Below are 19278 nucleotides of genomic sequence, written 5' to 3'. Positions count from 1 at the left end.
GTACAACTGCCTCTGACACCTTTTCAAAAGAAAAGCCATCTGCTTTAACCTCTTGCTGAGAATAAAAGTCAAGGATGTGACTTTCACCGTACTGCCCTGACTGCTCAGGTAGCTTTTCCACCAGTTTACTAGCAACTGATGAGAAGTAGTTGTTAAAACTATCTGCCACCGTCACCTTTTCTGCTGTAACTTTATTCCCGAGATCAAGAGTTATGTTACTGGTTTTTGTTTTCAACCTGTTGCTGTAGCCAAGCTGCTTGAGGGACTTCCATCATTTACGTGAATCATTTCTATATTCCACAATTTTCTCATTGAAATAGGCCTTTTTAGCATACACCACTAATCTGCTCACTTCATTTCTCACCTTTTTGTACTCTCCCCAATTCTGATCATCCTTATTTCTCCTGAATGAGTCATACTTCTTATTTCTCATCCTAATTGCCTCAAGAATATCATCCTTTATCCAGGGTTCTGTCCTCTGTTTAATTCTTACTACTTTAAATGGGGCTAATTTGTCTACAACTTCTAAATACATACATTTAAAAGAGCACCATGCTTTATCAACATCTATACATTGCAATACAGCAGACCAGTTTATTAGATTCAAGCAGTTATCAAGTGCTTCTTTGCTATACCTTTTCAGCGACCTGATTCTTATAGAGCTATGGCAATTGAGCACTGCTTTCTTTATCTTTCGAGTACAGAAAACAATAGAGTGATCACTGAATCCATAATTAATTACCCCACTTTCTGCTATTCTAGTCTTTTCTGACACTAGAACAAGGTCAATAATAGTTTGAGTAGAAGAACAGACACGTGTTGGTTCTTCAATCTGCACTTCCCTGAGCATTCCCTATGTCGACAACTTCAACTTGTTCTGGGAAATGCCCAGTCTCCACCTAAACCGACACGGAGCCAGGCTGTTATCTGATAACATAACTACCACACTGAAAGGCAAGTATTGACATTCTGTTGAAAATATCACAGATTGATGCCCCCCAGGTATTGATCCTGATAGCACTATACAAGTGGATGAATCTGAAAATGTTTTCTGCAGGGTAACATGTACGACTAGTACAGTTATAATCAACAATAGACCATACAAAGTGGCGAATCCCTTAAGTAATAAGAAGTTGACTGCAAACAGTCAATTTACCATCCAGTTCTCGTCAGCCACAGCCTCTCCCAAAAAGTTAGATGGTGTCTGTTCCTCGACTCAGATCAGTTAGATCAAAAGTAACCAAGAGAGGGGCAATACTTAACAACCTAATTGGAATTAAAACTACCACTGCAATGATAGAACAGGATAGGAAAATTAGATGTAGACTATTAAATATCAGATCTCTATCTTCTAAAGCAGTACTAGTAAACGAATTGATATCCGATAATCAAATTGATCTATTCTGTCTTACTGAAACCCGGCTGGGCCATGAAGAATATTTTAGTCTAAATGAAGCCACTCCTCCCAGTCATATTAATACCCAACTACCTAGAAGCTCAGGCCAAGGAGGGGGAGTTGCAGCCATATATGATTCAAGCCTGTTAATTAATCCTAAACCTAAACTAAATTATAACTCTTTTGAAAGCCTTGTTCTTAATCTTCAACATCCAACATGGAAATCAGTACAGCCAATTATATATGTTGTTGTCTACCGAGCACCAGGTCCATATTCTGAATTTTTATCGGAATTGTCAGAGTTTTTATCATATGTAGTCCTAAAATCAGACAAAGTACTTATTGTAGGTGATATTAATATCCATGTGGACGTTGACAATGATAGCCTTAGTACTGCTTTCAACTCACTACTAGATTCAATTGTTTTCAGTCAGAGTGTTCATGAGGCCACGCACTGTTTTAACCACACCCTCAACCTTGTGCTGGCATATGGCATCAAAATTGAAGATGTATTAGTATTCCCGCAAAATCCTTTATTATCAGACCACTTCTTAATAACTTTCGAATTCTTAATACCCGATTATACGAAATTAGATAAAAGCTTCTACACTAGATGCCTATCTGACAGTGCTATAGCTAAATTTAAGGAAGATATTCCAACAGCACTAAACTCATTACCGTGCTTTAATACAACAGAGGACCTTTATGTAAACTTTAGTCCCTCTCAAATTGACAATTGTGTAGATGGTGCTACGGCCTGCCTACGGACTACTTTAGACTCTGTTACTCCCCTCAAAAAGAAGACAATGAAGCAAAGGAAACTTGCACCGTGATATAATTACCAAACTCGTAAATTAAAGCAAATCTCGCGAAAACTTGAAAGTAAAAGGCGTTCCACCAAACTGGAAGAATCTCGTTTGGATTGGCAAGACAGTCTGAAAACCTATAGGAAGGCCCTCAGAAATAGTAAAAACAAAGAACAACCCAAGGTTTCTTTTCAGCACTGTAGCCAGGCTGACAGAGTCACAGCTCTAGTGAGCCTTCTATTCCTCTAGCTCTGAGTAGTGATGACTTCATGAGCTTCTTTAATGATAAAATTATAACAATTAGAGATAAAATCCATCACCTTTTGCCCTCAACTTCTAACGGTTCACCTTTAAACGCAGGACTCCCAGAAAGAACGACTAGACCTGACATATACTTAGACTGCTTTTATCCTATAGACCTTCAACAATTAATGGTAAAGGTATCTTCACCTAAGCCATCTACCTGTCTCTTAGACCCCATCCCAACGAGGCTACTCAAAGAAGCATTACCCGTGGTTAACACTTCACTACTAGATATGAGATCAATATGTCTATTAACAGGTTATGTACCGCAGTCATTTAAAGTAGCTGTGATAAAACCTCTTCTGAAAAAAACCACCCTCAATCCTGAGGTCTTAGCAAACTATAGACCTATATCTAACCTTCCCTTTCTCTCCAAGATCCTTGAGAAGGTAGTTGCTAATCAGTTATGTGATTTTCTCCATAGCAACAGTTTATTTGAAGACTTTCAATCAGGATTTAGAAAGCATCATAGCACAGAGACGGCACTGGTGAAAATTAGTAATGACGTTCTAATTGCTGCAGACAGAGGACTTGTCTCCATACTTGTTTTACTAGATCTTAGTGCTGCATTTGACACTATTGACCATACAATCCTGTTACAGAGATTGGAACGCTTAGTCGGCATTAAAGGAGTCGCACTAAGCTAGTTTAAGTCCTATTTTTCTGATGGATCTCAATTTGTTAATGTTAATGATAAATCCTCCAAGTATGCTAAAGTTAGCCATGGCGTTCCACAAGGCTCAGTGCTTGGACCAATTCTATTCTCCTTATACTTCCTCTTGGTAATATTATTAGGAAACACTCAATTAACTATCACTGTTATGCGGATGACACCCAATTATACTTGTCAATCAAACCAGACGAAACCAGTCAGTTAGCTAAACTTCAAGCATGCATTAAAGATATAAAATCCTGGATGACCTACAATTTTCTGATGTTAAACTCTAACAAAACTGAAGTTATTGTGCTGGGCCCTAAACACCTCCGAACTTCATTATCTAAAGATATAGCTACTCTGGATGGTATTGTCCTGGCCTCCAGCACTACTGTCAGAAATCTAGGAGTTATTTTTGATCAGGATATGTCCTTTAACCCCCATCTAAAACAAAGCTCAAGAACAGCCTTTTTTCATCTTCGTAACATTACCAAAATTAGGAATATCCTGTCTCAAAACGATGCTGAAAAACTAGTCCATGCATTCGTTACTTCCAGGCTGGAGTATTGTAATTCCCTACTGTCAGGTTGCTCAAATAAGTCCCTTAAGACTCTTCAGCTGATCCAGAATGCTGCAGCGTGTGTTCTGACAAGAACTAAGAAAAGAGATCATATTTCTCCCATATTAGCTAATCTGCATTGGCTTCCTGTAAAATTCAGGATTGACTTTAAAGTCCTTCTCCTGACCTACAAAGCCCTAAATGGTCAAGCACCATCCTATCTAGAACAGCTCCTAGTACCTTATTGTCCCACTAGAGCACTGCGCTCTCAGAATGCAGAGTTACTTGTGGTTCCTAGATTCTCTAAAAGTAGACTGGGGGCCAAAGCCTTCAGCTACCAGGCTCCTTTCCTATGGAACCAGCTCCCAGTCTGGGTTCGGGGGGCAGACACTGTCACCACATTTAAGAGTAAACTGAAAACCCTCCTCGTTGATAAAGCTTATAGTTAGGGAGTGAGGAGTTGCAGCGTCCGCCTAACCCGGCCCACCTGCTTCTCTTCGTAGTCATCAGATTTATTTATCATATAATCAATAATATAGTGAGAGTAGAGGGAGGCAGGCCAGTACAGCCCGATCCGGCAGGGGAGAGTTCAAGCCCGGCACCTCTCTCTAAGCTAACCTGCCTCTCTTAGTTATGCTATTATAATTCTAGACTACCGGGGAAGTTCCTTCCTTCCTATAAGACACTGAGCTGCTATCTCATCTCTGTTTTTACTTCAATTCAATTCAATTCAATTTTATTTATAGTATCAAATCATAACATAAGTTATCTCGAGACACTTTACAGATAGAGTAGGTCTAGACCACACTCTATTGTTTCCTTTTGTATGCATCCTGTCCCAGAAATGCTTGTTACTAACCTAGCTCTGGGGAGTTTACTCCCCGGAGTCCTTATGTGTCTTCTTCCCCTGCAATGCCAAGCCGCATTCTGCTGCGTCCACTGCATCCACCCGTGCTCTGCAGCACCACGTTACATCCCGCAACGCCCTGCTGCGATGTTCAAACACACAGAGTAGTCAAGATCCGGTATAGGAGACTGCACTACTCAGTATGACACAATGTGCCCTGCTATGACATGAACTACGACTACCTTCAAAGTCACTGTTCCATTATCTTTAATGTGACTATTATCGCCACTGTTCATCACACCCCCAACCGGCCCCGTCAGACACCGCCTACCAAGAGTCTGGGTCTGCCGAGGTTTCTTCCTAAAATGGAGTTTTTCCTCGCCACTGTCGCAACAGCCACTGCTAATGCTTGCTCTTGAGGGAATTACTGTAATTGCTGGGGCTTTGGAAATTATAGAGTGTGGTCTAGACCTACTTAATTTATAAAGTGTCTCAAGATAACTTATGATTTGATACTATAAATAAATTGAATTGAATTAATCAGCTGATGTAAACTAAATGAGCGACAAAAATTCATTAATGCCTTATAGCCGGAAAGATCAGTCTTTCAAGTGTCAGTATTAAAATCTCCTATCATAATAACTTCCGATTTAACAAAGTCCATACACTTTGAACAGACTTCTTCCCGAAGTTCATAAAACATAGTCTGGTCAGGTGGCCTGTAGCATGCTCCAACTAAGACAGGCTTGCTCTTCGGCAACAGAATGTTTAACCAGACCGCTTCAATTTGGTCATTATTCAAGTCCATTCTCTGATTAAAACCAATGTCCGGTCTCACATAAACACACACACCTCCACCTTTACAATTTTGGTCTCTCCTGATTAAAAAATAGTTCTCTATTTCAATTTCGGCATCCTTAATGGAGTCGTCCAGCCACATCTCAGTAAAACAAAAGAGTCCCACCGTATTGCTGTTACTGAGGAGACGTATCTCGGTTATTTTTGGGAGAAGGCTTCTGATGTTAAGATTAAGCATGTGAAGTCCCCTCGTAGAGAGGAATGAATCAAAATTTGGCTCAACCATGCCGGCATCCTCTAAATCCGCACAGGGCAACCGAACCAAACGGAGCCGCGAGTCCAATCCCCCGGGCCGCGCGCACCCAGCAAGGGACACCGCCGCGGCTCCCAGGCCCAGCTCCGCTCCCTCCACGACTCCACGCACCCCTCCTCCTAGGTCAGCAACACTCATGGACAAATGTTTGCACCCATCGCTGTGTCGACTGGAAGGCCTACATACCATGGCACCAGTCGCACTTTCCATCGCATTCCTAGGTCCAAAGTCGGGCATCGGACCAGGACATTGGTGAATATCCCCAGACAATAGCAGGCACATACAGATGATCAAATCGCCTCCGTTAATTTGCCGTGTAACTCCAGCCTTTAATTTACGCCTGGCTGGGTACCAGCAGGGATACAGGAACGTGTCCAACAAAGTTTTCTTTCCATAATCCCACTGTTTAGTAACTAAAAGTTTGTTTGGGTGGACACAGTTGCTTTTTAAGGTCTCAGGCCATTGTCAAAGCCATCTCGCTTATTCTTCTGGATTACTTTTGTTACACTCTCTCTGCATCGCCGACCCCGAGCTAGTTAGCTAGCAATCTAGCCGCTGTTAGCAGCTACCCCCGCTGTACTCAGGCCTACACAAGGTGGACAACAATCATTGTACCCAACAATGATTTTAACAGTCAAGTTTCAATCATTGTAACCTGACTGTTGTTTATCTTACCTGTCCAGTGATTCAACCTCCTTCATTGTTACTAAATACCTAGGTTTACCCACATTAACCTTTCACCCAGACATTCCCCTCGCCTCCCTCACGGCCCTGAATTTACACCCACAAACCCATAATTTTATTTTCACTCCACTAACTAAAGCCATGGGTCACATACTCATCCTGCTCTTCCTTTGCTCCTCAGGAGACATAGAGCCAAACCCAGGCCCCAGTGCCTTCCCTACTCCCCAGGTGCTTTCATTTACGGATTTCTACAATCGCAAAAATCCCGGCTTTATGCACCTTAATATCAGAAGTCTGCTTCCTAAATGTGATTCATTCACCTCACTTGCGCATTCAGCCAACCCTGATATTCTTGCCGTATCTGAATCCTGGCTCAGGAAACACTAATAACTCAGAAATTTCAACTATAACGTTTTCTGTCAAGATAGAATCACTAAAGGGGGAAGTGTTGCAATATACTGTAGAGCGCGCCTACAGAGCTCAGTCATTCTATCCAGGTCTACACCCAAACAATTTGAGCTTCTACTTGTAAAAATCAAACTCTCTAGGAATAAGGCTATTACTGTTGCAGCTTGTTACAGACCCCCCTCAGCCCCAAGCAAGGCCCTGGACACCATTTGCAAATGAATCGCCCCCCATCTAACTGCTGAATTTGTATTGTTAGGAGATTTAAACCTGGACATGTTCAACCCCCCAGCCACTCTACTCGCTAACCTTGATGCCCTCAACCTCACGCAAATTATAAATGAACCCACGAGATACAACCTCAAATCAGTAAACAAGTGCACCCACATTGACATTGTCCTGACAACCTACCCTCTAATTACACCCCAGCTGTCTTTAATCAGGATCTCAGTGATCATTGCCCGATTGCATGCATCCATAATTGGTCCACGGTCAAACGTCCACAACTTATCTCTGTCAGATGCTGTCTAAAACACTTCTGCGAAGAAGCATTTCTGACTGACCTGAACCTTGTAGCCTGGGAGAGCATTAACCTCATTCCGACAATGGAAGATGCCTGGATATCATTCAAAACCGATTTCCTCTCTGTCCTAAATAAGCACACCCCATTTAAAAAGTTTAGAACCAAAAGTAGATATAGCCCCTGGTTCACCCAAGAGTTGACCGCCCTCAACCAACAAAAATATCCTGTGGCGAACCGCATTAGCCTCAAGCAACCCCCATAATATGCAACTCTTTAAAGAAGCCAGGAACCGGTACACCCAGGCAGTTCGGGTAGCTAAGGCTCAATACTTCTAATAATTCAAATTGAAATTTGGCTCTTGCAGTACAAACTCAAAAAAGTTCTGGGACACTGTAAAAACTATGGAGAACAAGAACACCTCCTCCCAGCTGCCCACGGCCTTGAAATCTGGTAATACTATCACTACCAACAAGCTTACGATATTAGAAAACTTCAATAAGCACTTCGCTGAAGCTGGTCATGCTTTCCATCTGGCGGCCGGACCCCCAGTAAACTGTACAACAACCCCCGCAGCTACACATCCACACACCCCACCACGCTTCTCCTTCACCCCAATCCTGACTGCGGATGTGCTGAGGGAGTTGCAAAATCTGGAACCTTACAAATCAGCTGGGCTAGACAATCTGGATCCCTATTTCCTAAAATGATCTGGAAGTATTATGGCTTCCCCCATTACCAACCTGTTTAACCTATCTCTCACATCTTCAGAAATTCCTGGAGATTGGAAATCTGCCGCAGTCACCCCTCTCTTCAAAGGGGGAGACACTCTTGACCCAAACTGCTATAGACCCATATCTATCTTGCGCTGTCTCTCGAAAGTCTTCGAAAGCTTGGTCAATAAACAGAATACCAACCATCTTGAATCCCAACCATCATATTCTCATCGACCGTCGAATATCATTGGGTTTTCCCACGACTGCCTCGCGTGGTTCAGTAACTACTTTTCTGATAGGGTCCAGGGCGTTAAATCTGAGGGCCTGTTGTCTGGACCTATGGCTGTCTCTATGGGGGTGCCACAAGGCTCAATTATCGGGCTGACACTTTTCTCCCTTTACATCAATGACGTGGCTGCCGGGCCCTCACAAATCCTGTACATATCCGGCCCCTCATTAGATAATGTGCTATCAAACCTCCAGGAGAGCTTCTACGCTATTCAGCACTCCTTCCGAAACCTCCAATTACTTCTAAACTCCGGCAAAACCAATTTCATGCTTTTCAACTGATCACTGCCTACCCTTGCCCATCCGATCAGCATCACCACGCTCGATGGGTTGGAATTAGAAAATGTGACAGTGTACAAATACTTAAGTGTCTGGCTAGACAGATCCCTCGCCTTCCAGCAACACATAATCCACCTTCAATCTAAAGTTAAGTCCAGGATCAGTTTTCTATTCCGCAAAAGGGCCTCCTTCACCCACGCTGCCAAACTCGCTTTGGTGAAAATGACAATGTTCTCTATCACAGTGCCATATGTTTTGTGACCAGAGCCCCTCTTAACACCCACCACTGCAGCCTCTATGCATTAGTTGGTTGGCCCTCGCTACACACCTGACGCCTAACTCACTGGTACCAACTCATTTACAAGTCCGTGCTTGGCAAAGTCCCGCCGTACCTAAGCTTACTGATCACAATAGCCCTACCCTCAAGTAGTTACATCGCCTTGGTCACCCCAAAAGCGCACACCTCCTTTGGCCGCCACTCCTTCCAGTTCTCAGCTGCAAATGACTGGAATAAGCTACAAAAAACCCTGAAGCTCAAAACCCTTATCCCACTAACTACCTTTAAAGCACGTCTGACCAAGCTCCTGTCCGATCACTGCATGTGCTAATTGTTCATCTTTCATGTATTATTTTTTACACACCCTATCCCACTGTCTCTGACAAGCCCCTTTGCACATTTGCAGATATCTGTTTACGTGTTTTTGCACCTCGCACTTGCCCCGGCATGCAAAACTGTATTTCTCCCCATCACTGTTGCAACACCTTGTTGTCACACAATCTTTTTCTTTTTTGCACATACACTACTCATTTCTACACCTATTTCGCTATTCAGACCACAACCTGCACTAACTATATATTGACTCTTTACTGCATTTCAGCATTTAAATATTTCTGTCTATTCATATATAATTGTGCTACGCTTGTTCAACATCACTATCTAGTCCACACTTTGCACATACTGTATATTGACTCTCTACTTCATGTCTGCATTTAACATTCATATGTTATATCATGTCTACTGTGTTATTCATGTTTCTACCTCACTACCTAGACAAATATTCCTCTTTTCTATATTCAGCATTTTGACAGACTGTCTGTTCATGTTTACCGTGTTATTACTGATCCACATCACTAACTTGACTACATCTTGCACTAACTGTATATTGACTTCATTAATTCTCAGCATTCATATAGACTATTTATACATACTGCATTATAACTGATCACTGGATCCACATCACTATCTTGCCCACAATTTAATTTTGCATTAACTGTATTCTGACTCTTTACTACATCTCAGCAGTGTTATAGACTATAGTCTATTTCATGTATATTATGTTATCACCATACCACTTTTGCATATCCATCAACTTACTTGAACTGCCTACTTAATCTATACCTTTGTAGCCTATTAAATTCTGTTTTCTTGTACTATGTTGAATGTGATACTATAGGTTGTCTTGTAGGCTTACATTTTTTTTGGCCAGGTCGCCGTTGTAAATGAGAACCTGTTCTTAACGGCCTACCTGGTTAAATAAAGGTTAAATAAAAAAATCTGTTCATCATGGTGTTGATTCCTTCTCTGTGTTGTTTTCTTTGTCTTTGTAACTTGATGTCATTGTGAATGAGGGCCACCCCTCAATGATCTCTCGAGTATAAATAAAAAGTTGTATGAATTAATTGTTTTCAGCACCTGGCTACATTGTCTGTACAGTCAGTACAGCGGTTGTTAGGGTAAAAAAACACAAAAATCACGGACTGCAAAAGAGACTCCAGCTGTCAGATTTATGCAATAACATAAACATTGACTTTCAGTCTATGTGGTGCTACCAGCTGGTACCTTTTTGGCTGCCAATATTTTCCTACATAAGAGATCCCCCTTTCAGGACAGTCTGCAAGAAGTTACTTTCATATTGCAAAATATATCCGTTTGTGATCTCACTTAAGTAAATAAGAAATTATCAAAGATGTTACCCAGTTTAAGGACTTTTACATTCTGTTAGCTAGAGGGGCATGGAAAAGGCAGGGCAAGCTTTCAATAGTAATTATACATTTACATATATATGATTATACACCAAGTTTACTAGATTTATGCACACTGTGTTATTGCCAACATTTAGTAAACTTTAAAGTCTCAACTGAGGAGGGCAAGTTAACATGGAAACCAGTTGTGAAAATATTTGCAGGGTTTTTCCTGCATAGAGAAAGTTTTGGTGCCCCCCCCAAAGAGGTTTATAGCCAGCGCCAAAAGAAAATCACCAGTGCCAGCACCATCTCCCTCTCATCCACAGCTGATATATTTTACATATGCAGCTGGCGCTGATAAACCAGCTAAGATGCATTTTTTTTTTACTGGATCTGAACACTCTGCTAGCGCTAATGGGATCTCAGTTTTACTGTGCAGAGTCAGGCTGTACCGGTGGCCATGCTGCCGGACCGGCGGCGCAGCGAGAAGCAACTACTGACGGTCATAGAGCTGTGACTGCTGTCTGTCCGCGATGGGCTGCACTGTCGTCTATCAGTATTAAATGGAGACAGTTTCATAACCTGTTAAAAATGCCTGTTGTTGCAGTAGACCAATTCCATGGTTTGGTACAGTTGGTTTTACACATAAGATGCAACGTTGCATTTCCCTGAACAAGCGGCGTTGTCTTGCTCCGGCTTTCTGCTGCCCCCCATTCACATAGTGTCATGTTAAACTATGAAGGATAAACTCTGCAATGAATCTGCCATTCACATGCATGCCGAACCGTGGTGGATTAGGGATACTACTGTACAGTATATCTGACATCCCTGATAATTTACTGATCAATATAATTTAGCCTATTTCAAAATAGAAAACATTACACTTCATAAGGTTTTGTATTCATAAAACAGGGCTCCAGACTAAATTTTTTCACTAGGAGCACAGTGGCCCCCAACTGAAAATTTTAGGGGCGCAACTAGAAAATTTAGGGGCACACACTATAAATAAACAGGCTAACCAAATATTCACATTTCTAATTTCCACTGTATTACTAATAAATACTTTGATAATAGATGCAGAAATTACAATGTGCCGTTTCAAATTCAGTGTCACTTTTGAAGATTCAACATAGAAGGCACCATTGCTGTCATGACAGTAAACAAAATATTTAAAAAATATCTACAAAAGTCTACAGTTACAATGAATTCAACTTAAAATTAAACATGCATTGTTTAGGCTACTACCCTTAGGATTGGGTACCTTTCGCATCTGAACCAATATCGGTACCGATACCTGAAATTTTGTTCCAGTACCCAACTGTACTTTTTTCGGTACTTTCCCTCTATAATTACAAAATAATTATTTCAGTTGTAAAAATAATTCCAAACCTATTCATCCTATGCACTTAGAACATTATGTTATTTTATTAGAATATGTTACACTCTTAAGAAATTTAAAAAATCCTACAACCTATTAAATTGATTATTCATTTCTTACTCACTGTAACTTTTATTCTTGTATTTGTATATTATTATATTTTAGCCTGCTTTATTTTCATCATGACTGTTTTGAATTGCTCTTTACTGTTTCATGTAAAGCACTTTGAATTACCTTGTTGCTGAAAGGTGCTGTAGAAATAAAGTTGCCTTGCCTTCATACCTCAGCCTGTCAGTCAGTCACCAGGGCATAGAAACCACTGTGCCTGCTGCTTGTCTCAGAAGAAGTCAGGGACGGACTGGGGCTAAAAAACAGCCCTGGACTTTCTCCCAAATAAGCCCATCATCCGGCCATTCGCCCGTAGCCGTGCGCGACAGACACTAGCCAGGATGTCCTGATACTATGCCACAATACTGTAGCATATCAGACAAGGTATTCACAGCAAGTAACATCTCAAAACCAATGATGATAATTGGTGTTGTGTTTATTAATGAAGCCTCAGCCTTAGAATAAAAACAAAAAATGTACAATGCCATTACATCTGCATTGGAAATAAAATACAAATAATGAAATGTCACTGGCTACAGAAACCCCAAATTACACACACTTGTAATTATAAAACAGTAGAGAGTATTACTGACAACAGTTTCAGAGATAAAGTAGGCTACTTGCTGTACCTGAACATGGGGATTAGATATTCTGTAGGCCTATACCAAAACTACACTGTTAGTTACTATATACTATAACTATTCAAATATAAATGTATATAACATGTGTTGCTTTTTGTTAAAGAATTAGCATTGAATCACCTATTTAATATTTTGTCAATGTCATATTACACTTTTGATTCATATTAAGGCTGCGAAATGATGAAAATGACTAGGCCCTATAAATTTTGTCTGTGAAGCTTTCACAACCAACCACCAGGTCTTTGCCAGTTCCACAATAGTAAACACAAATATGAAAGACAAGGAAAAACTGCCCTCTGATGGAAGACAGACAGAAAGTGCAAGCTAGGATTTTTTGGTTAAACTTTTGGTTAAATTTGGTGAATCATTTAGTCCCCTTCCCTGTTTGTTAGCACGTTTAGAGTGGTACCAATGCATTCCTGATGTTTTCCCATTTAATTTAATACCATAGTCTTCATCCTAGCAGCAAAAGTGAGCTCACTACAACCTCTCATATACAACCAAGTGAAACTGTGGTCAACCCGTGATTAATTTCTAACGCGTTTAATTTTTCAAATTAACCTAACAGAAATTGTTAAATACGTTAAGTTTGACAGCACTAAATGGCACGATCATTTTCATAATCATGATGCACATGCTCATGTTGAGCTGACTATGCAATTCGCTAAGATAGGGATAAAGGCAGCCTATAAGTTTCCTGCTCCTGGCACTTACCAGCTGATGTGAAATTAACTCACGTCTAATAATGATGTAGGCCGACTCTTCTTCAGTTTTATTTTTACACGTAGCATAGAAGTGATTGTATTTGCGCCCCCTGCTGTTGGCTGTTTTATATTGCTTTAATAGACTTTTTTTTGTGCTGACGGCCGTCGGTTGGACGGCCATTCTGGACTTTTCCAGAACGCACAGATTGTCAGTCCGTCCCTGGAAGAAGTGTAACGTCAATAGCACCGCGACTGCTTTCGCCTCGCCATTAATAACATATCGCAGCAAACGCTGTCTGCAAGAAGTTTTTAAAAACTGTAACCATTATTGCAACCACTTTATTGGCATTGCCATGACTTCAACAAAGCTGCAGAGCCGACGTAGCTAGTTTGCACCGTCTGCACCTCTGCATGTGTGTGCGAGTGTGTGTGTTTGTGTCAGAGCTCTGCTCTCTGTCACCTTTCAGAGAATACAGATAAGCTTGCGCTTATGCGCTCAGGTACCGACATTTCGACATTTAACGTGTAAAAAAAGGGGGCAAATTTACTGGTCGCACATGTGCGACTGGATGTAAAATTCAGTTGCACACTCTCAAATTTTGGTCGCAAAATGCGACCATTTCGTCGCAGTCTGGAGCCCTGTAAAATTATTGCATTATTGTACAAATTACAACAGTAATAGCAGTTACCTTATGTAAGTCACTTCTAAATCTTTCAACTTAGGAGCAAAACGTGCTCTTTGGGAAAGAAGTTATCCTCAAGCCCTATTCATACTAATTAAACGAACTGAACTTTGGGGTCAAATGTAGTAGGAACCAGGCCAAGGTCCTGCATGCGAAAGCCACCTTACTGCATTATATTCCATTATATTTTTATATTTTGAATTGTTACCTGCAACCAGAATTTTGTGATTTCCTTGACATAATTTAAGACATTTTCACCATAAATTGGTGCCTAAAAATGTATAAGAATGCAGGAAATGAAGTGTTTGATGGTAGAGCAAATAACTGTAATCCTGTCGAAGACATCATGAAGACAAATTAAACTCCAATGAAATCTTGCTTAAAACTCCAGGAACTAGAAATTGTTTCCTAACTCTGGGCTTAAAAACATTTCTCTTCATGTTACACCCAAATCCCACTAAGATGTACTGGCGGTCCATGATATCAGCTGTGCTGGCAGCTCCAGCCTAAATATTACATCTCCATAACGCAACACGAAATGCTTAACAAATATTTGTGGATGATGTGATCCTAATAGACACATGAGTGTGGGGTGTAATCTGTTTCAGCTGTGCGCGGTTTGCAGAGTCCTGGTTTCTCTGACCCACAGCAAAGCACATTTAGTCATTCTGCTTGGGACTCAGGCTGCAATACTGCTGCTTCACAATGGATACACAAACAAAAACAGATGAATGGTATTTTTGTGTGATCATCTGTGAGATGTGTTAATGTGGACACTCATACTGTCTCGCATACTTATTGATATTCTTCAGTAGCTTTTTTTTGCTCATCTTTTCTGCTACAAACTGTATCCTGCATCGCTCATTTTGCTGCTGATTTATTTAAAAATAATTTTGGTATAATTCTATATTTGTCAGTGGAACAGTTAAATGCTGAACTCAGATCAGTATTACACACTAATCAACTTTACATACGCTCACTATGATGACAGTACACAATTACATACAACAATGCATAAAAGCAAAATGGAAGGAACCCCCATAGAGCCTACTGCATCTATAACTAATAAGCATCAGTGCTCATAGTAATCACACTCCTCTAGTGTTATTTGGTTAAGGGATGATAATTTAGATTTTTTTTTTCCTAACCCATACCCGACCCTCGGTAACTGATCATTAACTAGGGCTGAACGATTAATTGCATTTGCGATAATATCGCGATATGTTAAAACGCGATTTCCTAATCGCAAAGGCTGCGATTTGGTCACGTGACTCACGAGAGCAAATCAGTCTGCACTCCGCAGCGAAAGCATCAACTTAGCACGCTAATGCTACGCCGTACCTTGAGCAGATTTATGTCATTCAAACAACTCTGAGTTGTAGTTTAAAACTTGTAAGGGTTTTATTCGGGCTCCATACATGCAGTTAATGAATACAGGCACGCAGAACTGTAGGCTCAGTTAGCAACGATTAGCTCCAGTTAGCGGTTTGTTCCGATTAGCGGTTAGCTCCGGTTAGCTCCGTTATAAAGATATGGAGTGGAGGAGACTGCTGCGGAGAGGGGTAACAACCAGACTCTGATAAATGACGTCACAACACCTGCATGCTACTGCTAACGTAACGATAGCCTCTCTGAGCAAGTGCAACATCGTTGACGCTGTCATGCACACGGCACGCAACTTCATGAAGTGAGGGGGGGGGGCTGGAGGCAGCTCCTCTCTGTGCGCTGTAAAAGAAAATACACCGATGTATATATTTTTACTTATTTAACTGTCTAGTAAAGTTCAAAGACAGTGTTTAAAAAGTGTAATCCACATGTTTACATATGTCTATGTAAATAATAATTAAATAATCTAAATAAGTGTGGTAAAGCAACATTTGTTTTTATATTTCTGCAATCTGCACTTTAGTGTGATTTGTTTCTGACTTTCATATGAATGTTTCCACCAGGCTTGGTCAGTGCTCAATATAATACTGTGACTGAAGTAGTTAAATAAATGACCCAGGTCTGGCTCCAGAAGGGAGCCCCAGTTTCCCTTTTCCGGGCGAGTTGCGGCAGCCCCCTTTCTGCTGATTCATATAGGATTAGTGAATCATACTTCATTTGTTCCCTGTCCTGGGACCACCCCACCAGGAGCTATAGCCCCCGCCAACACAGCTCCCAGGATCACAGGGACACGCAAAACCCTCCACCACGTTAAGGTGGCCATTTTAAGAGTGACAACAGTGAGTTAACTCAGTGATTTCTCTCTTCTGAAGTGTTTAAGTGGCTTAATGCAGCTGCAACAGGAAAGACAGTTCACAGCCCACTGCTTTTCCCTGACTACCTGCTGCTAGCAGTTGTAGCTGTAGGTCATTATCGGGCCCAACAGAGCAGACTGTGTGCATGAATAGAGAAGAAAGAGACTGGAGAGTGGTCACAGGCTGGGGCATGTCCTCCTTTATGAGGTACAGAAAGGAAAACACACATAAAAGCCAATACAAGAAATCCCAAGACTTTCTCTTTGTTAAAAGACACATAGAGGAAGAATCAGAACAAAGAAATGAAATCATGGCTCCGGTATTATGCTCTGCTGCGTCTGGATGTGCTCTGAGGCATGTTTCAACTTTGCACGACGGCACTTAAATGAGTATCATAATATTTCCTTTCAGGATTTGAATTAGCGATTATGTTGTCAAATATGACCTTGACTTTTGAGTCATAATGAGAAATGTGTGTATGATATTGTCCTGTGTAAAGACTAAAGCCACATCGGGCACTAGCTTGTTGCTGGTGTCTCCAGCCCACCTACTCCACAATATTTCAAAAAGGCCTGCCACTTTCTGATTAGAATACAGCTCATTTGAAGCAACAAGCATGACGTTAAACCATCTGGAAGTTTCCCTGTAAAAGTTTTTAGAACTAAAACCACAGCACAAATCAGCAGGAGATCAATTCCTAAAGAGAAAAGTTTCTCGGAATGTCTCAAAGGATAACCATCTTCCTCGCCCATCTAACCTTTCTGAGACAATCCACCAATAAAGTCCTGTCATACCTCACATGTAATTAAAAACCAAAAGTCACTCAATATTTATTGAAAGGGTTGTTCAGGTGTTATGTAACCAGTGATTACTATGACAACATAACAAACTTTTACCAAACTCCACCTCTGCTTTTGCAAATGGTCTGAATAGGCCGTGCCTGCCTGCTTTCATCTCAGCTTACAGAGTCTATGGAACAGTCATAAGAACAGAAATAATGGACTGAAAACACAGAGTTCAAGCTGGAAAACTATGACTTTCTGTTCCTATAAAAGTCAGGGATCATAAGAGTCTGAATGAGGCCTGGAAAAGTCTACCTGAAATTTTAATTCATTTTTGCTAAGAAATCCATATTTATCTTCCACTTTTTCGGTGGCATACAAACAAATTAAGAGATTACATTTACACTGTTGATGCATTTCCTTCCACATAAACCATGTCGAAAACAGGCCAGCAGTGTTCTTCACTGGTTTCTGTTGCGCATTGCTACACATCATGGCGTGTTCAAGCAGCAGGGAAATCTTTTGCATATGCATGTGTGAGTGCAGGAGATACACAGAAATGTGGGACCTACTTACAAAAACACTGCTCATAGCGCTCCCAGTGGGGAACACGTTTAACATGAACAATGGCTCGTCCCAAATGTTGAATATTGTGAAGGGATGGAAACCTTAAATTGCTAATTGTTGAGAGCTAACGCTGTGTATCCTTCATGACAACATGGTTGGGATTTATACATAGGATCTATACAATGGGATGTTCTCTAGAAGTTGCGTTTCAGCAATGCTGGCTCAATCATATGTCAACCACTGCTGTGGTTTGCACAAATATGTCTAAAAAAACTTGATACATAATACATGTATAATATAAATTACTACATAAACTTTCATATTAGTCTGAAGGCCACTCCAAATTCCTTCAGGGTAAATCCATGACTTTATTGTGCTGAAGCAGAGCGTAAGGTCAAGAGTCCCTGTTTCCCGTCCAGGTCAAAGCTGTGACCTCGCTGCACATACAGCTGCTGCCCAGCTCTCCGTGTGGGGCTGCAGGGGACAAGGGTTTGGGTGGGGGGACTGGGAGCCTCCATCTAATTCCTCCATGATCTCCCTGTTGTCAAGGGGAGGAGAAAGGGGCATGGCCATGGCTCACTGCTTAATTACTCAAAGAGAAAATCCCGTGTAATAGCAGGAAGACAGAGGGAGGTTGAGTCTCCGGGTGGAAGAGCAACAGATTCTAAAAGTTGATGACCCATCACTTGACAAAAGTAGAAAAAATCCTGTCTGCAGATGAATGGAGTTAGGTTGGCTGGTTGCTGCTGCTGCTTGATGATTGGATACCTGGGCACTGATAAACACACAACCATCTAATTTCCCCCAGAGAATGGATTCTGACAGCAGGTAAAGGAAACAATATGAAGAAGTTCCACTTACTAAATACCGGACTAACTCAGAGGACATGAGGACTGGCTCTGACAACTAAGGACTGGCCGGGGGTGTAAGGGAGCTGAGACAAGTGGAGGTGAGTGGGACTGACTTTTTCATTTCATGTTCAACTCAACACTGAATACTGGACTGTGCTCTGTGCTGGAAATATTCCAGATGCCTTGTAGTCTTGTTATTCTTTCAGCCTGACGGATTTGATATTGTTGGAAAGTTAAAGTTCTATGGGGTTTGAACAAAGATTTGCTGCACAGTATGACTTTGTTCTGTCAGTGGGGTGTAATGAGTTTAACTTACAGGCGTTGCCCTCTCATCAATTACTCTTTTACTGTCTTCTTATTCAAGAGAGTAGAAGAGTAGAGTAGAAAGTCCACAGAAATACACAGATTGTTCTGACACTGGTGTGGAACAGACATATTCAACTCATCATTCACTTTACTCATCAAATGCCCTTGTTTGTTAACATTGCCAACTATTAGTATACTTCATTGATATCCTTTAAGCAAAGATACTTATTTTTTTCTATAGGATATGCAGACATGACATAGCTTGTTCTGTGTTTAGAAATATGCAAACCATGATGCAAATCCACTATAAACACTCAGCCATTTAATATGGTTATATTACATGTTATATGTAGTCTTGCATGTTCAGCTCTATCTCCTTAGCGCTGTAGAGTAAGGTCTGGCTATTCAATTCAATTTTATTTATAGTATCAAATCATAACAGAGTTATCTCGAGACACTTTACAGATAGAGTAGGTCTAGACCA

General features: G+C 41.0%; 2 protein-coding genes across 4 annotated transcripts in view; one reads left to right on the top strand and one right to left on the bottom strand.

The window, feature by feature from the left end:
* Positions 1 to 19278, bottom strand: part of LOC120546081 (ras-specific guanine nucleotide-releasing factor RalGPS1-like) — a 199585-nt gene that overhangs the window by 56499 nt on the left and 123808 nt on the right. The gene's annotated exons all lie outside the window — the stretch shown is intronic.
* LOC120546082 (angiopoietin-related protein 2-like) overlaps positions 18262 to 19278 on the top strand; it is a 40576-nt gene continuing 39559 nt past the window's right edge. For both annotated transcript variants that reach the window (XM_039780852.1, XM_039780851.1), the window contains exon 1: positions 18262 to 18586. The gene's annotated coding sequence lies outside the window, so the exon portion shown is untranslated. The remainder of the gene's footprint in view (positions 18587 to 19278) is intronic.

The sequence above is a fragment of the Perca fluviatilis genome, chromosome 17, assembly GCF_010015445.1.
Source record: "Perca fluviatilis chromosome 17, GENO_Pfluv_1.0, whole genome shotgun sequence".
NCBI classification, from domain to species: domain Eukaryota; kingdom Metazoa; phylum Chordata; class Actinopteri; order Perciformes; family Percidae; genus Perca; species Perca fluviatilis.
This window is presented reverse-complemented; position numbering and strand designations above follow the sequence as displayed.